Source organism: Amblyraja radiata, chromosome 33 (assembly GCF_010909765.2).
Source record: "Amblyraja radiata isolate CabotCenter1 chromosome 33, sAmbRad1.1.pri, whole genome shotgun sequence".
Lineage (NCBI taxonomy): Eukaryota > Metazoa > Chordata > Chondrichthyes > Rajiformes > Rajidae > Amblyraja > Amblyraja radiata.
In genome coordinates, this window is record NC_045988.1 from 27,137,002 (window position 1) to 27,163,187 (window position 26,186).

Here is a 26,186-nt window from a genome sequence, read left to right on the forward strand (position 1 = left end):
CCGGACACGCCGACGCCTGGGTTCCAGCACCTGCCACGCGCCGGTCTTTGAACCTGGATATCTGCGACGGCCGGAGGCTGACCTTTGACCTGACCTCCAACCCATCTCTCTCTGACCTTTGGCGTCAGATCGAGCAGCAGGCGGGAGTCTCCCCAGGGCAGGCTGTTGTCTACCTGGGGTCAAGACCCCTGTTGGAGGCCGACATGTGGAACCTTCCGGAACATGGCCCACTCCTCCTCGTCCGCAAGGTGTTCGGGGGCTGATCCTATGGAAGTTATAGAAGACTTAATTAAGACATTTATCATAGCCAGCATATCATGTCAGCTATATTGTACTCAGATTCACGTCTTTGTTAGTTTTGCAGCACTTAACATTTATCTAGTAATCAAGGCGCTAAACAAGTTATTTACTTTTACTTAAGCTTAATTGTACTTTTGTGTGGTGTATCTGTCTTCTTAATAAATACATTTGTATCTTTGTACTAAACTTAAACTAACATGTAACATTATAATATGGTGTGTGTAACCTTGGCTGTAGCTAAAACATAAGGGTGGCAAAGCAGACGCAGCTGGGAGATTAGCGTAACAGTTGGAATTTAAGGGTGGCGAAGGAGGAAAAGATATGAACGGGAAATATAAGTTTAATAAGATTTCTGTGAATCGGAGAGCAGTTAGAGAACACAAAGGTGATCTGTAATCTCTGAATGTTCCAGCTGTTTTATTTGCAAATAAAGGCTTTCGTCTTCTTGAAGAATTCTCCGTGTCTGTATCAGCTTATCCAACTTTAAGTCTCTAAACCACGACAAAATCTGACCCCGGCTACGGCCCCTGACCATGACCACCCTCTGAACTTTCACCTTCACCATGAACCCACCCTTGAACAACACCCTCCCGTGACCCTACTCTAACCTCCTCCTTTGACCCCTGACTTCAACCTTGATTCCTCTAGCCCTTCTCTGCCTCCCCTCCAATCCTCTCCTCCACTCTCCCCCGACCCTATCCTCCACTCTCCCCCAACCCTCTCCTCCACTCTCCCCCTTACACTCAACCCTCTCACCTCTCCCCTTTCCTCTTTCCCCACATTCTCTCTCACCTTTCTCTCTCCCCATCTCCCGCTCTCCCCTTCTTTCCCTATCCCCTTCTCACCTCCTCTCTCCCATTCCCCAGAACTCTCTCTCTGCCCCCCACCTCCCCGTCCACCCTCTCCTCTCTCGATGTTGAATCCTGATTGATGCCTCAATAAACAGAGTTGGTCCAATCCTTGTCTTGTGTCGTGTAGTGTGTGAACCCTCACGCCCCTCCCCCTCTCCCATCTGTATCCCAGAGACAGGTTCCCGGTGACTATTCCGTTAACTCTCATCACATATTCCGGTCCTCTGGTGATTACAGGAGGTCCAAATGTTCTTTGTTTAAATTCACAGTCATCCAAGATGGAAACTGGCCCTTCTGCCCACCTTGCCCACACCGAACAACATGCCCCATCTACACTAGTCCCACCTGCCTGTGTTTGGCCAATATCCCTCTAAACCTTTCCGATCAATGTACCTGTCCATATGTTGTGATAGTACCTGCCTCAACTTGAATGTTGGGATAGTACCTGCCTCAACAACCTCCTCTGGAAGTTCATTCCATACACTCCTGTGTGAAAACATTGCCCCTCAGGCTCTTATTAAATCTTTCCCCTCTCAGCTTAAAACTATGTCTTCCCCTACCCTGGGGGGCAAAATACTGCATCTACCCAATCTTTTCCTCTCATGATTTTGTACACCTTGATAAGATCATCATCATCCTCCTGCGCTCCAAGGAATAAAGTCCTTGCCTGCTCAAACTCTCCATATAGTTTGGACACTCGTCCTGGCAACATCCTCGTAAAACTTCTCTGCATCCTTTCCAGCTAAAAAACATATTATGGTGACCAAAACTGAACACAATGCTGTAAAATCTATGATCACGTTTATCAAGGTAAAGTGATTTTTTTCTATTGCACACAGACAGGTAAGATTATTGACAGTCATTAGTACAATTTCATCATTTTCCAATGTTCAATAGATTCAGGGTCAGTTCCTGTGGATTGGAGGATTGCTAATGTTATCCCACTTTTCAAAAAAGGAAGGAGAGAGAAAACGGGGAATTATAGACCAGTTAGCCTGACTTCGGAGGTGGGAAAGATGCTGGAGTCAATTATTAAAGAGGTAATAATGGGGCATTTGGATAGCTGTAAAAGGATTAGTCCAAGTCAGCATGGATTTATGAAAGGGAAATCATGCTTGACTAATCTTCTGGGATTTTTTGAGGATGTAACAAGTAAAATGGATGAAGGGGAGCCAGTGGATGTAGTGTATCTAGACTTTCAGAAAGCCTTTGATAAGGTCCCACACGGGAGACTGGTGACTAAGTATAAAGCACATGGTATTGGGGGTAGGGTGTTTACGTGGATAGACAATTGGTTTGCAGACAAGAAGCAAAGAGTAGGAGTGAACGGGTCCTTTTCAGAATGGCAGGCAGTGGCGAGTGGAGTGCCGCAAGGCTCGATGTTGGGGCCGCAACTGTTTACCATATATATTAATGATTTGGAAGAGGGAATTAGGAGCAACACTAGCAAGTTGGCGGATGACACAAAGCTGGGTGGCAGTGTGAACTGTGAAGAGGATGTTAGGAGGTTGCAGGGTGACCTGGACAGGTTGAGTGAGTTGGCAGATGTAGTATAATATAGATAATTGTGAAGTTATCCACTTTGGTGGCAAAAACAAGAGGGCAGATTATTTTCTCAATGGGGTTAGGTTAGGTAAGGGGTGTCCTTGTACACCGGTCACTGAATGTTGGTGTGCAGGTACAGCAGGCAGTGAAGAAAGCTAATGGAATGTTGGCCTTCATAGCAAGAGGATTTCAGTATAGGAGTAAAGAGGCTCTTCTGCAATTGTGTAGGGCTCTGGTAAGACCACATCTGGAGTATTGTGTACAGTTTTGGTCTCCTAATTTGAGGAAGGACATCCTTGTGATTGAGGCAGTGCAGCGTAGGTTCACGAGATTGATCCCTGGGATGGCGGGACTGTCATATGAGGAAAGATTGAAAAGACTAGGCTTGTATTCACCATTTCTTATAGAAACATATAAAATCATAAAAGGACTGGACAAGCTAGATGCAGGAAAAATGTTCCCAATGTTGGGTGAGTCCAGAACCAGGGGAAATAGTATAAACAATCACAGTCTTAGAATAAAGGGGAGGCCATTTAAGACTGAGGTGAGAAAAAACGTTTTCACCCAGAGAGTTATGAATTTGTGGAATTCCCTGCCACAGAGGGCAGTGGAGGCCAAATCACTGGATGGATTTAAGAGAGAGTTGGATAGGGCTCTAGGGGAGAAGGCAGGCACGGGTTATTGATTGGGGACGATCAGCCATGATCACAATGAATGGGCTGCTGGCTCGAAGGGCCGAATGGCCTCCACCTGCGCCTACTTTCTATGTTTCTAATTCCCAGTTAACTATTTTAATTTAGTTTAGTCAATTGTCATGTTTAGGGCAGCACGGTGGTGCAGCGGTAAAGTTGCTGCCTCAGAGTGTCAGAGACCTGGGTTCGATCCTCACCTCCGTTGCTGTCTGTGCAGAGTTTGTACGTTCTCTCTGTGACCACGTGGGGTTTTCCGAGTGCTCCGGATTCCAACCGCACTCCAAAGATGTGCGGATTTGTAGGTTCATTGATTTCCGAAAATTGTAAATTGTCCCTCGAGTGTGTAGGATAGTGCTAGTGTACGGGGTGGTCACTGGTTGGCGTGGACTTAGTGAGTCGAAGGGCCCGTTTCCGTGCTGTATCTCAAAGTAAAGTCCAAAATCCAAAGTGTACCGAGGCACAGAAAAACTTGTTTGCTGCTTGTGATCTAGTCAGGGGAAAGACTAGACATGTTTACAATCAAGCCGTCTGTCCACAGTGTACAGTTACTGGATGAAGGGAATAACGTTTAGGTAGAGGGAGAGATCGGAGGGGAGAGGGAGGAAAGAGTTTAGTTTATACGTTTAGTTTCTTATTGCCGTGTGTGCCAAGGTACACATGACAATAATGAATAGTTGTTTTGTTGGGGACTATCCAGTCAGCGGAAAGAATATACATGATTACAATCGAGCCGTCCACAGCGTACACATATTGGATGAAGGGAATAATATTTAGTACAAGATAAAGTCCAATAAAGTCCGTTCAAAGGTAGTCCGAGGGTCTCCAATTAGGTAGATAGTTATTCAGGACCGCTCTCTGGTTGTGGTAAGATAGTTCAGTTGCCTGATGTGGGAAACTGGGGAGAAACTGTCCCTGATTCTGGAGGTGGGCATTTTCACACTTCCGATGTGAGAGGGGAGAAGAGGGAGTGACCTGGGTGAGATTGGTCCTTGATTATGTTGCTGGCCTTGCCGAGGCAGCGTGAGGTGCAGATGTAGTCGATGGAAGTGAAGTTGGTTTGTGTGATGGTCTGGGCTGCGTCCACAACTCTTTCCAATTTCTTGTGATTTTTGATGGAGCTGTTCCCAAACGGTGCTGTGATGCATCCCGATAAGATGCTTTCTACGGCGCATCTGGGGAAGCCTGTTCCTGTGCTGTACTCTTCTGTGTTCTATGTTTATACCACACATGCGGCAGCAGTTTCTCCTGGCGGATGCTCGGGATGGACGTTGCAATTTTTACCGCATCGACAAGGGGGAACCGGATGCAGGAAATGTAACTGCTTACAATCTGTAGGAGGACGTCAGCAGCGATGCATTGCAACGGCGCAACAGTTGAAGGGCAGAGGGCAACCGCGCAGGAAATGCGTGGAGTAATCTCATAGTGACGGGTACCACTGCAAACGTGCAGTTGTGTTTAGGCTTCTTTGCTGCAGTTACAGGCAGGAATTGGTGCATTGATAGAGTCACAGAGTTACACAGCACAGAAACAGGCTCTTCAGTTCAACTTTCCGACCAACATGCCCCATCCACACTCATCCCACCTGCCTGTGATTGACACCACTTTCATGGAACTATGTAATATAACATCATCGCCCGAGTTTCCTCCACAACAAACTCCCTGGAACGTTCAGACTGCACGGGCCATGACTGCAATTGCTATGTATCGGGAGATGGTGAGTCCACCACAGTCTCTCTCTCTCTCTCTCTCCGCTAGTCTCTCTCTCCTTCCCTTAGTTCTCTCTCTCCCCCAGTCCCTCTCTCTTTCCCCAGACTCTCTCTCTCTCCCAGTCCCTCACTCTCCCCAGTCTCTCTCTCTCCCCAATATCTCTCTAATTCCCCCAGTCTCTTTCTCCTTCCCTTAGTCTCTCTCTCTCTCCCCGTCATTCTCTCAATAGACGATAGGTGCAGGAGTAGGCCATTCGGCCCTTCGAGCCAGCAGCCATTCAATGTGATTATGGCTGATCATCCACAATCAGTACCCCGTTCCTGCCTTCTCCCCATATCCCCTGACTCCGCTATCTTTAAGAGCCATATCTAGCTCTCTCTTGAAAGTATCCAGAGAACCGGCCTCCGCCGCCCTCTGAGGCAGAGAATTCCACAGACTCACAACTCTGTGTGAAAAAGTGTTTCCTCATCTCCGTTCTAAATGGCCTACCCCTTATTCTTAAACTGTGGCCCCAGGTTCTGGACTCCCCCAACATGTTTCCTGCCTCTAGCGTGTCCAACCCCTCAATAATCTTCAATCAGATCCTCTCTCATTCTTCTAAATTCCAGAGTATACAAGTCCAGCCGCTCCTTTCTGTTAGTGAACGACAGTCTCGCCATCCCAGGAATCAACCTTGTGAACCTACACTGCACTCCCTCAATAGCAAGAATGTTCTTCCTCAAATTTGGAGACCAAAACTGCACACAATACACCAGGTGTGGTCTCACTAGGACCCTGTACAACAGCAGAAGGACCTCTTTGCTCCTATATTCAACTCCTCTTGTTATGAAGGCCAACATGCCATTCACTTTCTTCACTGCCTGCTGTACCTGCATGCTTACTTTCATTGACTGATGAACAAGGACCCCCAGATCCCGTTGTACTTCCCCTTTTCCCAACTTGACACCATTTAGATAATAATCTGCCTTCCTGTTTTTGCTACCAAACTGGATAACCGCACATTTATCCACATGATACTGCATCTGCCATGCATATGCCCACTCACTAAACCTGTCCAAGTCACCCTGCATTCTCATAGCATCCTCCTCACAGTTCACACTGCCACCCAGCTTTGTGTCATCTGCAAATTTGCTAATGTTACCTTCATCCCTTCATCTAAATCATGAATATATATTGTAAATAGATGCGGTCCCAGCACCAAGCCTTGCTAGTCACTACCTGCCATTGTGAAAGGGTTCCGTTAATCCCTACTCTTTGTTTCCTGACTGCCAACCAATTTTCTATCCATGTCAGCACTATACCCCCAAATACCATGTGCCCTAATTTTGCCCACTAATCTCCCATGTGGGACCTTATCAAATGCTTTCTAAAAGTCCAGGTACACTACATCCACTGGGACTCCCTTGGCCATTTTCCTAGTTACATCCTTAAAAAATTCCAGAAGATTAGTCAAGCATGATTTCCCCTTCGTAAATCCATGCTGACTTGGACTGACCCTGTTACTGCTATCCAAATGTGCTGCTATTTCACCTTTTATGATTGACTCCAGCATCTTCCCCACCACCAATGTCAGGCTAACTGGTCTATAATTCTGTTTTCTCTCTCCCGCCTTTCTTAAAAGTGGGATAACATTAGCTACCCTCCAATCCACAGGAACTGATCCTGAATCTACAGAACATTGGACAATGATCACCAAATGTGCCCACGATTTCTATAAGTACTCTGGGATGCAGACCATCAGGCCTTGGGGATTTATCAGCCTTCAGTCCCATCAGTCTACCCAACACCATTTTCTGCCTAATGTGGATTCCATCAGTTCCTCCATCACCCCAGATCCTCTGGCCACTAGTACATCAGGAAGATTGTTTGTGCCCTCCTTAGGGAAGACGGATCCAAAGTACCTGTTCAACTTATCTGCCATTTCCTTGTTCCCCATAATAAATTCACCTTTTTCAGTCTTCAAGGCTCCAACTTTGGTCTTAACTAATTTGTTCCTCTTCACATACCTAAAGAAGCTTTTACTATCCTCCATTATATTCTTGGCTAGCTTACCATTGTACCTCATCTTTTCTCCCCATATTGCCTCTTTAGTTATCTTCTGTTGCTCTTTAAAAGTTACCCAATCCTCTGGCTTCCTGCTCATGCTATGTTGTACTTCTTCTCTTTTATTTTTATACTGTCACTGACTTCCCATGTCAGTCACGGTCGCCCCTTACTCCCCTTGGAATCTTTCTTCCTCTTTGGAATGAACTGATCCTGCACCTTCTGTATTATCCCAGAAATACCTGCCATTGTTGTTCCACTGTCATCCCTGCTAGGGTATCTTTCCAGTCAACTTTGGCCAGCTCCTCCCTGTTGGCTCCTTAGTCCCATTTGTTTAACTGTAATGCTGACACCTCGGATTTACCCTTCTCCCCCTTAATAGATTAAAACTTCTCATATTATGGTCACTTCTTCTGCAGTTGTATAGGGCTCTGGTAAGACCACATCTGGAGCATTGTGTACAGTTTTGGTCTCCTAATTTGACGAAGGACATCCTTGTGATTGAGGCAGTTCAGCGTAGGATCATGAGATTGATCCCTGGGATAGCGGGACTGTCATATGAGGAAAGATTGAAAAGACTATGCTTGTATGGACTGGAGTTTAGAAGGATGAGCGGGTTCTTATAGAAACTTATAAAAGGACTGGTCAAGCTAGATGCAGGAAAAATGTTCCCAATGTTGGGCAAGTCCAGAACCAGGGGCCACAGTCTTAGAATAAAGGGGAGGCCATTTAAGAGTGAGTTGAGAAATAACTTTTTAACCCAGAGAGTTGTAAATTTGTGGAATTCCCTGACACAGAGGGCAGTGGAGGCCAAATCACTGGATGGATTTAAGAGAAAGTTAGATAGAGCTCTAGGGGCTTGTGGAATCAAGGGATATGGGGAGAAGGCAGGCATGGGTTATTAATTGGGGACGATCAGCCATGATCACAATGAATGGCAGTGCTGGCTCGAAAGGCTGAATGGCCTCCTCCTGCACCTATTTTCTATGTTTCTACCTCCTAATGGCTCCTTAACCTCAAGTTCCTTTATCAAATCCGGTTCATTACACAACACTAAATCCAGAATTGCCTTCTCCCTGGTCGGCTCCAGTACAAGTTGCTCTAAGAATCCATCATGGGGGCACTCCACAAACTCCCTTTCTTGGAGTCCAGTACCAACCTGATTTTCCCAGTTTACCTGCATGTTGAAATCTCCCATAATAACCGTAGCATTACCTTTACGACATGCCAATTTTAACTCTTGATTCAACTTGCACCCTATATCCAGGCTACTGTTTGGGGGCCTGTAGATAAGTCCCATTGGGGTCTTTTTACCCTTACAATTCCTTAGTTCTATCCATACTGACTCTACATCTCCTGTTTCAATATCACCCCTTGCAAGGGACTGAATTTCATTCCTCACCAACAGAGCTACCCCAACCCTTCTGCCCACCTATCTGTCTTAGGACGTAAACCCTTGAATATTCAGTTTCCAGCCCTGGCCCTCTTGCAGCCATGTCTCTGTAATTCTCACAACATCATACTTGCCAATTTCTAACTGAGCCTCAAGCTCCTCCACTTTACTTTGCGCATTCATATACAACACTTTGACTTTGGTATTCACTTCCCCTCTCACACCGCTCACAATTGGCCCTGACCTTACTCTCTTATCCCTTCTAGAACTTTCCTTCCCATTAATTCGGAAGTCTTTTGTCACTTTTCCTCTACTCACTTACAATTTAACTGCATCTTTATACTCCCAATTTGTCAACCCTTCCCCCCCCCCCCTCCCACTATTTAGTTTAAACCCACACGTGTAGCCCTAACAAACCTGCCTGCCAGAACGTCGGTCCCCCTCCAGTTAAGGAGTAACCCGTCCCTTTTGTTCAGGTCACCTCCCCAGGGCAGGCTGTTATCTACCTGGGGCCGAGACCCCTGTTGGAAGCCGACATGCGGAACCTTCCGGAACATGCCCCACTCCTCCTCGTCCGCAAGGTGCTCGGGGGCTGATCCCTGACCCCGGCTATGGCCCCTGACCACGACCGCCCTCTGACCTATCACCTTCTCCCTGAATCCACCCTTGAACAACACCCTCCCGTGACCCTAACTCTAACCTCCTCCTTTGACCCCTGACTTCAACCTTGATTCCTCTAGCACTTCTCTCCCTCCCCTCCAACCCTCTCCTCCACTCTCCCCCAACCCTCTCCTCCACTCTCCCCCTCCACTCAACAATCTCACCTCTCCCCTTTCCTCTTTCCCCATTCCCTCTCCCCTTCTTCCCTATCCCTTTCTCGCCTCTTCTCTCCCATTCCCCAGATCTCTCTCTCTGCCCCCACCTCCCTGTCCCACCCTCTCCCTGTCCCCTCCCCTCCCCTCCCCACCAACCTTCTCCCTCTCCTCTCTCGATGTTGAATCCTGATTGATGCCTCAATAAACAGAGTTGGTCCAATCCTTGTCTTGTGTCGTGTAGTGTGTGAACCCTCACGCCCCTCCCCCTCTCCCATCTGTATCCCAGAGACAGGTTCCCGGTGACTATTCCGTTAACTCTCATCCCATATTCCGGTCCTCTGGTGATTACAGGAGGTGCAAAGGTTCTTTGTTTAAATTCACAGAGTCATCCAAGATGGAAACTGGCCCTTCTGCCCACCTTGCCCACACCGAACAACATGCCCCATCTACACTAGTCCCACCTGCCTGTGTTTGGCCAATATCCCTCTAAACCTTTCCGATCAATGTACCTGTCCATATGTTGTGATAGTACCTGCCTCAACTTGAATGTTGGGATAGTACCTGCCTCAACAACCTCCTCTGGAAGTTCATTCCATACACTCCTGTGTGAAAACATTGCCCCTCAGGTTCTTATTAAATCTTTCCCCTCTCAGCTTAAAACTATTGGAATCAAGCGATATGGGGAGTAGGCAGGCACGGGTTAGTGATTGGGGACGATCAGCCATGATCACAATGAATGGGCAGCTGGCCACAATAAGCACATTTTTAGAGTCATTTATCCTGCAAATGAATTTATACATGTGGTGTCTTAGGATAGCTTCTAAAGTACTCTCCTGCAGCCACAAACATATTACTGGCACTACACCATCTAGGTTGCCTTAGCAGTGTTTTCATGGCACCGTTATATGCCACCTTTAGTCTCTGCATACTTGTCTTTAAATAGTTCGACCACAGGTGCGCAATGTAGAGTGGTGTGCAGTATGCTCTAAATAGCGACACTTCACCACATCTGCATACGCACCAAATTTACGCAAGAGAATATTCGCCTGTACATACAGCATGCGTCGTTGCCTATAAATATCCTCATCCTCTGTCATTTGTTCTGTAATAATATGCCCTAGATATTTTATCTTATTACAGACACTAAGATTATTGTCAGACAATTTAAAATCAGGATATTTTAGACATTTATCCTCTTTGGTTCTACAGATCATAACAGCACTCTTACTAGCATTATATTTAATGTCATGTTCCACACCATACACAGAACATATAGTAAGGAGCTGCTGGAGACCAGCGCTAGATGGACTAAAAACCACAAGATCATCTGCATACATAATATGGTTCACTAAAATATTACCAATCACGCACCCAGTGCTACAGGCTTTCAATTGTTTAGACAGATCATCAATATATAGATTAAAAAGGATGGGGACAAAATTCCCCCTTGTCTAACACCATTGCTAACCCCAAATAGGGCTGAGACCCTATTGCCTCATTTTATTTGCATAGTCTGGTGGGCATACCAGTAGGCCAGAATACTAACAATGTATTTAGGCACCCCTCTTTGACTCATTTTACCAAACAGCTTTCTGTGATTAACACGGTCAAAGGCTTTGGAAGCATCAATAAAGCACATAAGGATTGAAGAGTTTTTGCCTCTATATTTGTTTACAATCTCCTTTAGGGCCTATATGCATAAGTCAGTGCCATGTTTAGCTTTAAAGCCAAACTGGTTATGTGTGGAGTTAACAAACTCATTTATTCTATCCAGCAGAACTCTTTCTAAAACTTTTGACAATATGCTGGCTAAAGCTATGGGCCTGTAATTATTTAGGCTGCCTACTTTACCAGCTTTGTCCTTAATGACCGGCACTAACAGGCCAGAAAACATTGAGTCTGGTAACAAGCCATGAATCATAAAGCCAGTAAAACAAATAGCTAGGAGAGGAGCTATCCTCATACTCGCATACTTAAGATGTTCAGCAGAGATATGACCCAAGCCACTTTCTTTATTGTTGGACAGCTGGTTCATGGCATGATACACCTCATGTGACATAATCACCATCGAGTCATTACTCTCAATATTGTCCACCCTATACAAGTCATCTTGGACACAGTTGAATAAAGTGCTATAATGTTGTCGCCATAACTCCGCGATATTAGCTGTTCCGGAGATTCCATCTACAGTACATGGTAGAGATGTTTTGGAACTGCTAAGAGCTCTCACTTCCTGCCAAAAATCTGTAGCATTGTTACTTAGCAGCTTCTTAGCCACGGAATCAGCCCTCATAGCTTGCTCATTTTTACAGATGAAGCGAACAGCATACTTATACCTGCATTAGTGAGCTTCTTGTGCTCAAACACAGGCCCCTGTCTGGGCCTACCTGCCATAGCCCATGATTTGGTGGCTTCACGGGCTTCAGTATGATACTCAGCTACATACTTATTCCAGCCAGGTCTGATGTTATGTGTCTTATTTTTATGCTTGCAGTAGGGCTTACTGCCTACATATAAGGCGCTTACTATATCATTATACATGGAGCAGATATCTCTCCTATGCTTCATATCTTTACATTTAACATCACTACATATTATTGCATCTTTAGGTAGATGAATATTGCTTAAGGATTTATCTGTATGGGCATAATAGTCTAGGATGTCTTCCTTTGTAAGCGTTGACCAGTCCAGTTTTTCTGTATTAAAGCTATTTCTATCTCTGGATACCACAGGTACGTGTTCAACATTTATTGTCATAGCAACAGGTATATGATCAGTCATTGTTGCCCCGTACAGAATGCTCATACACCCCAATGAGGCATGTGCATCAGCTGTGCTAATACAGTGGTCCAGCCATGATGTGGTGTGCCAGGCCTCACTAATATAAATATAACTATCTATTAAATTATTATCTTGACAGAACTGAGCTATATGATTGGCAAATAATGAGTTCCTATCTGAGGTATCTGCATTCATATCCCCAATGACATATACACTACAATAATTATTGTTTTGAATGAAAGAATAGATGAAAGCAAGTCTATTTAAATATTCATCCTCATTCTAATGGCATTCATAGGGTGTATATACATTCAGGATAACAAATTCCTTGTCGTTGTGAGTAAAGTGTATGGCAATGCACCAGTCAACATCAAGCCGAATCACATTTACTGATGAGTCAAGCTTCTTGTTCCATAGAATAGCCACACCACCTGGTATCCTACCTCTGACTATTCCCATGCCAAGGTCAGTTGTAGACTCCCCAGCCCCATGAAAGTTGTCATTGAGAGAATTGAGTTTGCCCAAGTCTTGCTTCGCTAAGAATGTCTCTTGCATACATAGTATGTCACAGTTCTCCAGAGGTTGTCAACAAATGAGCGGCGAGCTTTATCCCCTGCGCTCTGGCCCAAACGCAGGCCACGACAATTGTACGATAGTACCCGAATGTTCATTTAGCGAGACTTGTGAGTGCCCCTAGCACCAGCAGGTACACTCATTCCCCCCGCGGCAGGCGCGGTGCTTGTTCCGATGACTCCAACCCTGCGTGGCTCGTAATAGCGCCGGACAAATGCCCCTTCTGGCCAGAGCTCCGGATTGTACATTTTGCCAACCTCATTGCATTCCGCAGATACTTTAAATTAACTGTATCTACTGTGTACATTGTCAATCTTTTGACAGGTAACCTCACGGCCAAATTTTACATTAAGATAGACAGATAAAGTTCTGACGTCTAGATCCGGTGAAAACTTGGAGGCAAAAACACTCACCAGCTTAGTCATAATCATTTTGATGTTGCCCACAGCTCCGGTACCAATAATAGGCACAGCGTTACTGGATTTCTTCCTCTGGCCGGTGGACAATTTTGGCTTACCAACAGTGTTGTCTGGAGCATGACGTCGACCCTTTTTCACAACATGACTCCACTTTGGAGAATCTTGCAACGTTAGACCACTGGGACTATTCTCCACGTTTAATGCAAGGCCCTCCGCCGCAGCCCTCACTCCGACAACTAAGCCAGAGGCTCCTGCCGGTGCAGCTCCCAGTGCTGTATCTGCCATGCCAATGGCTCCATCCAACGCCGCCAATGCATCCGGACCACCACCCCGAGTCAGGTCAGTGGTGCACTCCAATGCACACACTGGAGTAGTGATCAAGGTGCACTACAATGCACCCACTCGCCGATCAAATTCCACTGTGATGGCACGAAAATCTTCGCTTATATCAGCCTGTAGCTGCATGACGTGCTTCATTGAACAGACCTCAGCGTACAACTGCTCCATTCCCCCAAGTAGGCGCGAGACATCCATGTTAGAAAATGTTTCTAATTCCCAGTTAACTATTTTAATTTAGTTTAGTCAATTGTCATGTTTAGGGCAGCACGGTGGTGCAGCGGTAAAGTTGCTGCCTCAGAGTGTCAGAGACCTGGGTTCGATCCTCACCTCGGTTGCTGTCTGTGCAGAGTTTGTACGTTCTCTCTGTGACCACGTGGGTTTTTTCCGAGTGCTCCGGATTCCAACCGCACTCCAAAGATGTGCGGATTTGTAGGTTCATTGATTTCCGAAAATTGTAAATTGTCCCTCGAGTGTGTAGGATAGTGCTAGTGTACGGGGTGGTCGCTGGTTGGCGTGGACTTAGTGAGTCGAAGGGCCCGTTTCCGTGCTGTATCTCAAAGTAAAGTCCAAAATCCAAAGTGTACCGAGGCATAGAAAAGCTTGTTTGCTGCTTGTGATCTAGTCAGGGGAAAGACTAGACATGATTACAATCAAGCCGTCTGTCCACAGTGTACAGTTACTGGATGTAGGGAATAACATTCAGGTAGAGTGAGAGATCGGGGGGGAGAGGGAGGAAAGAGTTTAGTTTATACGTTTAGTTTCTTATTGCCGTGTGTGCCAAGGTACACAAGACAATAATGAATAGTTGTTTTGTTGGGGACTATCCAGTCAGCGGAAAGAATATACATGATTACAATCGAGCCGTCCACAGTGTACACATATTGGATGAAGGGAATAATATTTAGTACAAGATAAAGTCCGTTCAAAGGTAGTTCGAGGGTCTCCAATTAGGTAGATAGTTATTCAGGACCGCTCTCTGGTTGTGGTAAGATAGTTCAGTTGCCTGATGTGGGAAGCTGGGGAGAAACTGTCCCTGATTCTGGAGGTGGGCATTTTCACACTTCCGATGTGAGAGGGGAGAAGAGTGAGTGACCTGGGTGAGATTGGTCCTTGATTATGTTGCTGGCCTTGCCGAGGCAGCGTGAGGTGCAGATGTAGTCGATGGAAGTGAAGTTGGTTTGTGCGATGGTCTGGGCTGCGTCCACAACTCTTTCCAATTTCTTGTGGTTTTTGATGGAGCTGTTCCCAAACGGTGCTGTGATGCATCCCGATAAGATGCATCACATCACCCATTGTTCCTGCTCCCTAAGTACTCCCCACTCATCAGACGGGTTAAACGAACTGTGAGGAGAGTTAAAGTCTGGTCAGAGGAAGCGGACTTCACAATTCAGCAGTGTTTTGGAAACACTGACTGGAAGGCGTTTGCAGCCCAGGCCACCCTTGACTCCCACACGGACATTGACTCCTACACATCCTCTATTCTGGACTTTATAAACTCCACCATCAATAGTGTCACCTCCCTCAAACAGGTGACCATATTCCCGAATCAGAAGCCATGGATGAACAGCGAGGTCAGGCTACTGCTGAAAGCACGGGACACCGCTTTCAGGTTAGGCGATGCTCGAGCCTACAGCTCATCCACGGCTAACCTGAAGAGGGGCATCAAGAAGGCCAAGCACTGCCATAAGCTCAGGATTGAGGAGCACTTCAACAACAACTCCGACCCCCGACACATGTGCCAAGGCATCCAGGCCATCACGGACTATAGACCCTCCAACACCACCCCCACATCCAGCGACGCCTCCTTATCAGTTTGCCTACCACAAGATCCCTATCAGTTTGCCTACCACAAGAACAGGAGTACGGAGGATGCCATCTCAACGGCACTTCACTCCGCCCTCTCCCACCTCGACAACAGAGACACTTACGTAAGAATGCTGTTCATCGATTACAACTCAGCATTCAACACCATTATACCATCTAAACTGACCACCAAACTCGGTAACCTGGGCATCGATCCCTCCCTCTGCAACTGGATACTGGACTTTCTAACAAACAGACCACAGTCTGTTAGGTTAGACAAGCACACCTCTTCAACCCTCACCCTGAACACCGGCGTTCCACAGGGCTGTGTGCTGAGCCCCCTCCTCTACTCCCTCTTCACCTATGACTGCACACCTGTACATGATACTAACACCATCATCAAGTATGCAGATGATACAACGGTGATTGGCCTCATCAGCAACAACGATGAGTCGGCCTACAGGGAGGAGGTCCAGCACTTAGCAGCATGGTGCGCTGACAACAACCTGGCCCTTAACTCCAAGAAGACCAAGGAGCTCATTGTAGATGTCAGGAAGTCCAGGGGGGGCACGCACACCCCCATCCACATTAACGGGACGGAGGTGGAACGTGTTTCTAGCTTCAGGTTCCTGGGTGTTAACATCTCCGATGACCTCTCTTGGACCCACAATACCTCAACTCTGATCAAGAAGGCTCACCAGCATCTCTTCTTCCTGAGGAGAGTGAAGAAGGCCCATCTGTCTCCTCAGATCCTGGTGAACTTCTACCGCTGCACCATCGAGAGCATCCTTACCAACTGTATCACAGTATGGTATGGCAACTGCTCTGTCTCCGACCGGTAGGCATTGCAGAGGGTGGTGAAAATTGCCCAACGCATCACCGGTTCCTCGCTCCCCTCCATTGAGTCTGTCCAAAGCAAGCGTTGTCTGCGGAGGGCGCTCAGCATCCCCAAGGACTACTCTCAGCCCAACCATGGACTGTTTACCCTCCTACCATCCGGGAGGCGCTAAAGGTCTCTCCGTTGCCGGACCAACAGGTCCAGGAACAGCTTTTTCCCGGCGGCTGTCACTCTACTCAACAACGTACCTCGGTGACTGCCAATCACCCCCCCCCCCCTCCCCCCGGACACTCCTCCCACAGGAAAAACACTATGTCTGTATATATGCTAATGTAAAAATTTATTCAAATCATATGCTATGTCGCTCTTCCAGGGGGATGCTAAATGCATTTCGTTGTCTCTGTACTGTACATGGACAATGACAATTAAAGTTGAATCTGAATCTGAATCTGAATCTGAATCTTTCTACGGTGCATCAGGGGAAGCCTGTTCCTGTACTGTACTCTTCTGTGTTCTATGGTTATACCACGCATGCGGCAGCAGTTTCTCCTGGCGGATGCTCGGGATGGACGTTGCAATTTTTACCGCATCGACTCAACCGTAAAGTGATGATGACTCACAGCGATGTGGAATAATGCGACAAGGGGGAACCGGATGCAGGAAATGTAACTGCTTACAATCTGTAGGAGGACGTCAGCAACGATGCATTGCAACGGCGCAACAGTTGAAGGGCAGAGGGCAACCGCGCAGGAAATGCATGGAATAATCTCATTGTGACGGGTACCACTGCAAACGTGCAGTTGCGTTTAGGCTTCTTTGCTGCAGTTACAGGCAGGAATTGGTGCATTGATAGAGTCACAGAGTTACACAGCACAGAAACAGGCTCCTCAATTCAACTTTCCGACCAACATGCCCCATCCACACTCATCCCACCTGCCTGTGATTGACATCACTTTCATGGAACTATGTACCTTCACTCCTCGATCCCTCGGCACTACAACACTCCGCACTGGCTACCGGTCACTGTGAAGGTCCGGCCTATGGTAGACATTCTAAACGTCTTTCATAGAAACATAGAAACATAGAAATTAGGTGCAGGAGTAGGCCATTCGGCCCTTCGAGCCTGCACCGCCATTCAATATGATCATGGCTGATCATCCAACTCAGTATCCCGTACCTGCCTTCTCTCCATACCCTCTGATCCCTTTAGCCACAAGGGCCACATCTAACTACCTCTTAAATATAGCCAATGAACTGGCCTCGACTACCCTCTGTGGCAGAGAGTTCCAGAGATTCACCACTCTCTGTGTGAAAAAAGTTCTTCTCATCTCGGTTTTAAAGGATTTCCCCCTTATCCTTAAGCTGTGACCCCTTGTCCTGGACTTCCCCAACATCGGGAGCAATCTTTCTGCATCTAGCCTGTCCAACCCCTTAAGAATTTTATAAGTTTCTATAAGATCCCCTCTCAATCTCCTAAATTCTAGAGAGTATAAACCAAGTCTATCCAGTCTTTCTTCATAAGACAGTCCTGACATCCCAGGAATCAGTCTGGTGAACCTTATCTGCACTCTCTCTAGGGCAATAATGTCCTTCCTCAGATTTGGAGACCAAAACTGTACGCAATACCCCAGGTGTGGTCTCACCAAGACCCTGTACAACTGCAGTAGAACCTCCCTGCTCCTATACTCAAATCCTTTTGCTATGAAAGCTAACATAACATTCGCTTTCTTCACTGCCTGCTGAACCTGCATGCCTACTTTCAATGACTGGTGTACCATGACACCCAGGTCTCGCTGCATCTCCCCTTTTCCTAGTCGGCCACCATTTAGATAATAGTCTGCTTTCCTGTTTTTGCCACCAAAATGGATAACCTCACATTTATCCACATTATACTGCATCTGCCAAACATTTGCCCACTCACCCAGCCTATCCAAGTCACCTTGCAGTCTCCTAGCACCCTCCTCACAGCTAACACTGCCCCCCAGCTTAGTGTCATCCGCAAACTTGGAGATATTGCCTTCAATTCCCTCATCTAGATCATTAATATATATTGTAAATAGCTGGGGTCCCAGCACTGAGCCTTGCAGTACCCCACTAGTCACTGCCTGCTATTGTGAAAAGGACCCGTTTACTCCTACTCTTTGCTTCCTGTTTGCCAGCCAGTTCTCTATCCACATCAATACTGAACCCTCAATGCTGTGTGCTTTAAGTTTATATACTAATCTCTTATGTGGGACCTTGTCGAAAGCCTTCTGGAAGTCCAGATACACCACATCCACTGGTTCACCCCTATCCACGCTACTAGTTACATCCTCGAAAAATTCTATAAGATTCGTCAGACATGATTTACCTTTTGTAAATCCACGCTGACTTTGTCCAATGATTTCACCACTTTCCAAATGTGCTGCTATCCCATCTTTAATAACTGACTCTAGTAGTTTCCCCACTACCGATGTTAGACTAAGTTTCAATGTAACTCCCAGCTTCTGTACTCATTGCCCTGACCGATGAAGGCCAATGTGCCCAAAGTATTCTTGACATGACCTGATGTCTTTCGAAATTACCAGGGTGCTCAGGAACACAAATTTCCCTGTGTCGTGGTGGAGAGAATTCCGAGAATATTTGGGGACTTGCCCATTAATCTCATTGTCAACAAGATTGTAAAGATTCACTTTTGTTTGTGAGTGAGTAAGGAGACTGTTTATTAGAACATAGAACAATACAGCACAAGAACAGGCCCTTCGGTCCAACTTGCCCATTCAAACCAACATGCTCCATCTACACCTCTCTATGACTTTATTCCTTGAAGTGCAGGAGGATGAGGGCTGATTTTATGTACAAAATCATGAGTGGAATACATCGGGTAGACGCAGAGTCTCTTGCCCAGAGTAGGGTAATCAAGAACCAAGGGACATAGATTTAAGGTGAAGGGGGAAAGATTTAATAGGGGCAATTTTTTCACACATATGCTGGTGGGTGTATGGAACGATCTGCCAGAGGAGTTAGTTGAGGCAGGGAATGTCACAACATTTAAGAAGCTTTTTGACAGATACGTGGATAGGACAGATGAAGAGGGATATGGACGAAATGCAGGTAGGTGGGTTAGTGTAGATGGGACATGTTTGTGGGATAGTTGGGCCGAAGGACCTGTTTCCGTGCTGCATGTATCTATGACTCTGTGTATCTGACCCCCGGGAGGACTGTGTGACGGGACAATTGTTGTTTTGTTTTACTTTTACTTTCTGAAGCAGAATCACAGGAAACATTTCCCTTCCCCACCCGCACAGCGATGCCCCCTCCTCTCCCCAACCCCACCTCCACAGTGCGGTGCTCCCTCCTTTCTCTCTCCCTCTCTGTCCAGCACACCTCTGTTGCCCTCATTCCTCCACACTCCCCTCCTCTGTTGTTGTCCACAGTTGACTTTACTGTGGGAATCTCCCGTGTGGAGTTCCCCAGCCCCTCCCGTCCCCACTTTTTGTTTCACTTTCCCCACTGACTGGGCTTTTGGCTGAGGCGGCAAAGTCCCGCCCTGCAATATAACATCATCGCCCGAGTCTCCTCCACGACAAACTCCCCGGAACGTCCAGACTGCACGGACCATGACTGAAATCGCTGTGTATCGGGAGATGGTGAGTCCATCACAGTCTCTCTCTCTCTCTCTCCGCTAGTCTCTCTCTCTCTCCAAGTATCTCTCTCTCCCCCAGACTATCTCTCTCTCCCCAATATCTCTCTCTCTCCCCCAGTCTCTTTCTCTCTCCCAGTCTCTGTCTCTCTTCCCCAATCTCTCCCTCTGCCCCAGTCTCTTCCTCTGCCCCCAATATCTCTCTCTTTCCCCCAGTCTCTTTCTCCTCCCCTTAGTCTCTCTCTCTCCCCGTCATTCTTTCAATAGACGATAGGTGCAGGATTAGGCCATTCGGCCCTTCGAGCCAGCAGCCATTCAATGTGATCATGGCTGATCATCCGCAATCAGTACCCCGTTCCTGCCTTCTCCCCATATCCTCTGACTCCGCTATCTTTAAGAGCCCTATCTAGCTCTCTCTTGAAAGTATCCAGAGAACTGGCCTCCCTCTGAGGCAGAGAATTCCACAGACTCACAACTTTGTGAAAAAGTGTTTCCTCATCTCCTTTCTAAATGGCGTACCCCTTATTCTTAAACTGTGGCCCCAGGTTCTGGACTCCCCCAACATGTTTCCTGCCTCTAGCGTGTCAAACCCCTCAATAATCTTCAATCAGATCCTCTCTCATTCTTCTAAATTCCAGAGTATACAAGACCAGCCGCTCCTTTCTGTTAGTGTATGACAGTCTCGCCATGCCAGGAATCAACCTTGTGAACCTACACTGCACTCCCTCAATAGCAAGAATGTTCTACCTCAAATTTGGAGACCAAAACTGCACACAATAAACCAGGTGTGGTCTCACTAGGGCCCTGTGCAACTGCAGAAGGACCTATTTGCTCCTATATTCAACTCCTGTTGTTATGAAGGCCAACATGCCATTCGCTTTCTTCACTGCCTGCTGTACCTGCATGCTTACTTTCATTGACTGATGAACAAGAACCCCCAGATCCCGTTGTACTTCCCCTTTTCCCAACTTGACACCATTTAGATAATAATCTACCTTCCTGTTTTTGCTACCTCACATTTATCCACATTATACTGCATCTGCCATGCATATGCCCACTCACCAAACCTGTCCAAGTCACCCTGCATTCTCATAGCATCCTCCTCACAGTTCACACTGCCACCCAGCTTTGTGTCATCTGCAAATTTGCTAATGTTATCTTCATCCCTTCATCTAAATCATTAATATACAGTGCATTCAGAAAATATTCAGACCCCTTCACGTTTTCCACATTATGTTACGTTACAGCCTTATTCTAAAATGGATTAAATTCATTTTTTTAAATCAGCAAACTACACACAATAGCCCACAATAAAAAAGTGAAAACAGATGTTTAGAAATTTTTGCAAAATAATTAAAAATAAATAACTGAAATATCACATTTACATAAGTAATCAAACCCTTTACTCAGTACTTTATTGATGCTCCTTTGGCAGTGATTACAACCTCAAGTCTTCTTGGGTATCACGCTACAAGCTTGGCACACCTGTATTTGGGTAATTTATCCCATTCTTCTCTGCAGATCTTCTCAAGCTCTGTCAGGTTGGATGGGGAGTGTCGATGCACAGCTATTTTCAGATCCCTCCAGAGATGTTCGATCGGGTTCAAGTCCGGGCTCTGGCCGGGCCACTTACGGACATTCACAGACTTGTCACAAAGCCACTCTTGCGTTGTCTTGGACGTGAGCTTTAGGTCATTGTCCTGTTTGAAGGTGAACGTCTGCCCCAGTCCGAGGTCCTGAACGCTCTGGAGCAGGTTTTCATCAAGGGTCTCTCTATACTTTGGTCCGTTCATCTTTACCTCGACCCTGACTGGTCTCCCAGTTCCTACCGCTGAAAAACATCCCTACAGCATGATGCTGCCACCACAATGCTTCACCGTAGATATGGCATTGGCCAGGTGATGAGCGGTGCCTGGTTTCCTCCAGACGTGACACTTGGCATTCAGGCCAAAGAGTTCAATCTTGGTTTCATCAGGCCAGGGAATCTAGTTTAGGTGCCTTTTGGCAAACTCCAAGCGGGCTGACATGTGCCTTTAACTGAGGAGTGACTACTGTCTGGCCACTCTACAATAAAGGCCTGATTGGTGGAGTGCTGCAGATATAGTTGTCCTTCTGGAAGTTTCTCCCATCTCCACAGAGGAACTCTGGAGCTCTGTCAGAGTGACCATCGGTTTCTTTGTCACCTCCCTGAATATGTTAGTAAGTCTCTATCCTAAGGCCCTTCTCCCCCGATTGCTCTGTTTGGCCAGGCTCTATGAAGAGTCCTGGTGGTTTGACGGAGGCCACTGTGCTCTTCGGGACCTGCATTGCTCCAAAAAATGTTTTCCCCAGATCTGTGTCTCAACACAATCCTGTCTCGGAGGTCTACAGACAATTCCTTCGTCTTCATGGCTTGTTTTTTGCTCTGACACCTTATATAGACAGGTGTGTGCTTTTCCAAATCATGTATAATCAATTTAATTTACCACTTGTAGACTCCTATCAAGTTGTAGAAACATCTCAAGGATAATCAATGGAAACACGATGCACCAAAGCTCAATTTTGAGAGTCACAGCAAAGGGTCTGAATACTTACGTAAATGTGATATTTCAGTTATTTATTTTTAATTATTTTGCAATAATTACTAAACACCTGTTTTCACTTGTATATTATGAGGTATTGTGCGTAGATTGATGATAAAAAAAATGACTGTAACCAATTTTAGAATAAGGCTGTAATGTAACAAAATGTGGAAAAAGTGAAGGGGTCTGAATACTTTCTCAATGCATTGTATATTGTAAATAGATGCGGTCCCAGCACCGAGCCTTGCTAGTAACTACCTGCCATTGTGAAAGGGTTCCGTTAATCCCTACTCTTTGTTTCCTGACTGCCAACCAATTTTCTATACATGTCAGCACTATACCCCCAAATACCATGTGCCCTAATTTTGCCCACTGATCTCCTATGTGGGACCTTATCAAATGCTTTCTAAAAGTTCAGGTACACTACATCCACTGGGACTCCCTTGGCCATTTTCCTAGTTACATCCTTAAAAAATTCCAGAAGATTAGTCAAGCATGATTTCCCCTTCGTAGATTCATGCTGACTCAGACCGATCCCGTTACTGCTATCCAAATGTGCCGCTATTTCACCTTTTATGATTGAGTCCAGCACCTTCCCCACCACCAATGTCAGGTCTATAATTCCGTTTTCTCTCTCCCGCCTTTCTTAAAATTGGGCTACCTTCCAATCCACAGGAACTGATCCTGAATCTACAGAACATTGGACAATGATCACCAAATGTGCCCACGATTTCTTTAAGTACCTGGGATGCAGACCATCAGGCCTTGGGGATTTATCAGCCTTCAGTCCCATCAGTCTACCCAACAACATTTTCTGCCTAACGCGGATTCCTTCAGTTGCTCCGTCACCCCAGATCCTCTGGCCACTAGTACATCAGGGAGATTGTTTGTGCCCTCCTTAGTGAAGACGGATCCAAAGTACCTGTTCAACTTATCTGCCATTTCCTTGTTCCCCATAATAAATTCACCTTTTTCAGTCTTCAAGGGTCCAACTTTGGTCTTAACTAATTTTTTCCTTTTCACATACCTAAAGAAGCTTTTACTATCCTCCATTATATTCTTGGCAAGCTTACCTTCGTACCTCATCTTTTCTCCCCATATTGCCTCTTTCGTTATCCTCTGTTGCTCTTTAAAAGTTATCCAATCCTCTGGCTTCCTGCTCATGCTATGTTGTACTTCTTTTCTTTTATTTTTATACTGTCACTGACTTCCCATGTCAGCCACGATCGCCACTTACTCCCCTTGGAATCTTTCTTCCTCTTTGGAATGAACTGATCCTGCACCTTCTGTATTATCCCAGACGTTGACGTGGATAAGCTTTTCCCACTGAGAGTAGTGAAGATTCAAACAAGGGGACATGACTTGAGAATTAAGGGACAGAAGTTTAGGGGTAACATGAGGGGGAACTTCTTTACTCAGAGAGTGGTGGCTGTGTGGAATGAGCTTCCAGTGAGGGTGGTGGAGGCAGGTTTGTTTTTATCATTTAGAAATAAATTGGATAGTTATATGGAAGGGAAAGGAATGGAGGGTTATGGTCTGAGCGCAGGTATATGGGACTAGGGGAGAATACGTGTTCGGCACGGACTAGAAGGGTCGAGATGGCCTGTTTCCATGCTGTAATTGTTATATGGTTATATACCAGCCATTGTTGTTCCACTGTCATCCCTGCTAGGGTATCTTTCCAGTCAACTTTGGCCAGCTCCTCTCTCATGGCTCCTTAGTCCCCTTTGTTTAACTGTAATGCTGACACCTCGGATTTACCCTTCTCCCCCTCAATAGATTAAAACTTCTCATATTATGGTCACTTCTTCTGCAGTTGTATAGGGCTCTGGTAAGACCACATCTGGAATATTGTGTACAGTTTTGGTCTCCTAATTTGAGGAAGGACATCCTTGTGATTGAGGCAGTTCAGCGTAGGTTCACGAGATTGATCCCTGGGATGGCGGGACTGTCTTATGAGGAAAGATTGAAAAGACTAAGCTTGTATTGTTTAGAAGGATGAGGGGGATCTTATAGAAACTTATAAAAGGACTGGACAAGCTAGATGCAGGAAAAATGTTCCCAATGTTGGGCAAGTCCAGAACCAGGGGCCACAGTCTTAGAATAAAGGGGTGGCCATTTAAGAGTGAGGTGAGAAAAAACTTTTTAACCCAGAGAGTTGTGAATTTGTGGAATTCCCTGACACAGAGGGCAGTGGAGGCCAAATCACTGGATGGATTTAAGAGAAAGTTAGATAGAGCTCTGTAGGCTAGTGGAATCAAGGGATATGGGGAGAAGGCAGGCACGGGTTATTGATTGGGCACGATCAGCCATGATCACAATGAATGGCGGTGCTGACTCGAAGGGCCGAATGGCCTCCTCCTGCACCTATTTTCTATGTTTCTACCTCCTAATGGCTCCTTAACCTCAAGTTCCTTTATCAAATCCGGTTCATTACACAACACTAAATCCAGAATTGCCTTCTCCCTAGTCGGCTCCAGTACAAGTTGCTCTAAGAATCCATCATGGGGGCACTCCACAAACTCCCTTTCTTGGAGTCCAGTACCAACCTGATTTTCCCAGTTTACCTTCATGTTGAAATCTCGCATAATAACCGTAGCATTACCTTTACGACATGCCAATTTTAACTCTTGGTTCAACGCACCCTATATCCAGGCTACTGTTTGGGGGCCTGTAGATAAGTCCCATTGGGGTCTTTTTACCCTTACAATTCCTTACTTCTATCCATACTGACTCCACATCTCCTGTTTCAATATCACCCCTTGCAAGGGACTGAATTTCATTCCTCACCAACAGAGCTACCCCAACCCTTCTGCCCACCTGTCTGTTTTAGGACATAAACCCTTGAATATTCAGTTTCTAGCCCTAGCCCTCTTGCAGCCATGTCTCTGTAATTCTCACAACATCATACTTGCCAATTTCTAACTGAGCCTCTAGCTCGTCCACTTTACTTTGCGCATTCATATACAACACTTTGACTTTGGTATTCACTTCCCCTCTCACACCGCTCACAATTGGCCCTGACCTTACTCTCTTATCCCTTCTAGAACTTTCCTTCCCATTAATTCGGAAGTCTTTTGTAACTTTTCCTCTACTCACTTACAATTTAACTCCATCTTTATACTCCCAATTTGACAATCCTTCCCCCCACCCCCACTATTTAGTTTAAACCCACACGTGTAGCTCTAGCAAAACTGCCTGCCAGAACGTCGGTCCCCCTCCAGTTAAGGAGTAACCCGTCCCTTTTGTTCAGGTCACCCCTACACCAGAAGAGATCCCAGATAAAGCTAAATCCTTGCTCCCTGCACCAGCCACCAGCAACACATTCAGATCCCCTATCTCTCTGTACCTGCCCTCACTAGCACGAGGTACTGGAAGCAATAGAGTCTCTCCTTCCCCTAGTCTCTCTCTCTCCCGTCTCTCTCTTCCCCACTCTCTTTCTCACTCTCCTCTAACCTCTGACCAGTTGTTTGACCTCTGTGTTCTCTCTCTCTTTCCGTCCAGTTCGCCAGAGTGACCGGTCACTCCCCGGCTGCCGTGGTGACCCCTGCCCTGGGATTGTTGACCCCTGACCCAGCCAGGTTGACCCCTCGTGCTGGACACGCCGACGCCTGGGTTCCGGCACCTGCCACACGCCGCTCTTTGAACCTGGACACCTGCAACGGCCGGAGGCTGACCTTTGACCTGACCTCCAACCCATCGCTCTCTGACCTGTGGCGACAGATCGAGCAGCAGGCGGGATTGTCCCCAGGGCAGGCTGTTATCTACCTGGGGTCGAGACCCCTGTTAGAGGCCGACATGCGGAACCTTCCGGAACACGCCGCTCTCCTCCTCGTCCGCAAGGTGGTCGGGGGCTGATCCCTGACCCCGGCTACGGCCCCTGACCACGACCGCCCTCTGACCT

General features: G+C 46.5%; 1 long non-coding RNA gene across 1 annotated transcript; it reads right to left on the minus strand.

The window, feature by feature from the left end:
- Positions 1 to 167: 167 nt before the first annotated feature.
- LOC116991326 lies at positions 168 to 26,186 on the minus strand. Its single transcript, XR_004416752.1, has 3 exons — positions 26,149 to 26,186; positions 21,527 to 21,531; positions 168 to 265 (listed from the first exon to the last, which is right to left on the minus strand). It is a non-coding gene; the product is annotated as an uncharacterized LOC116991326 (long non-coding RNA).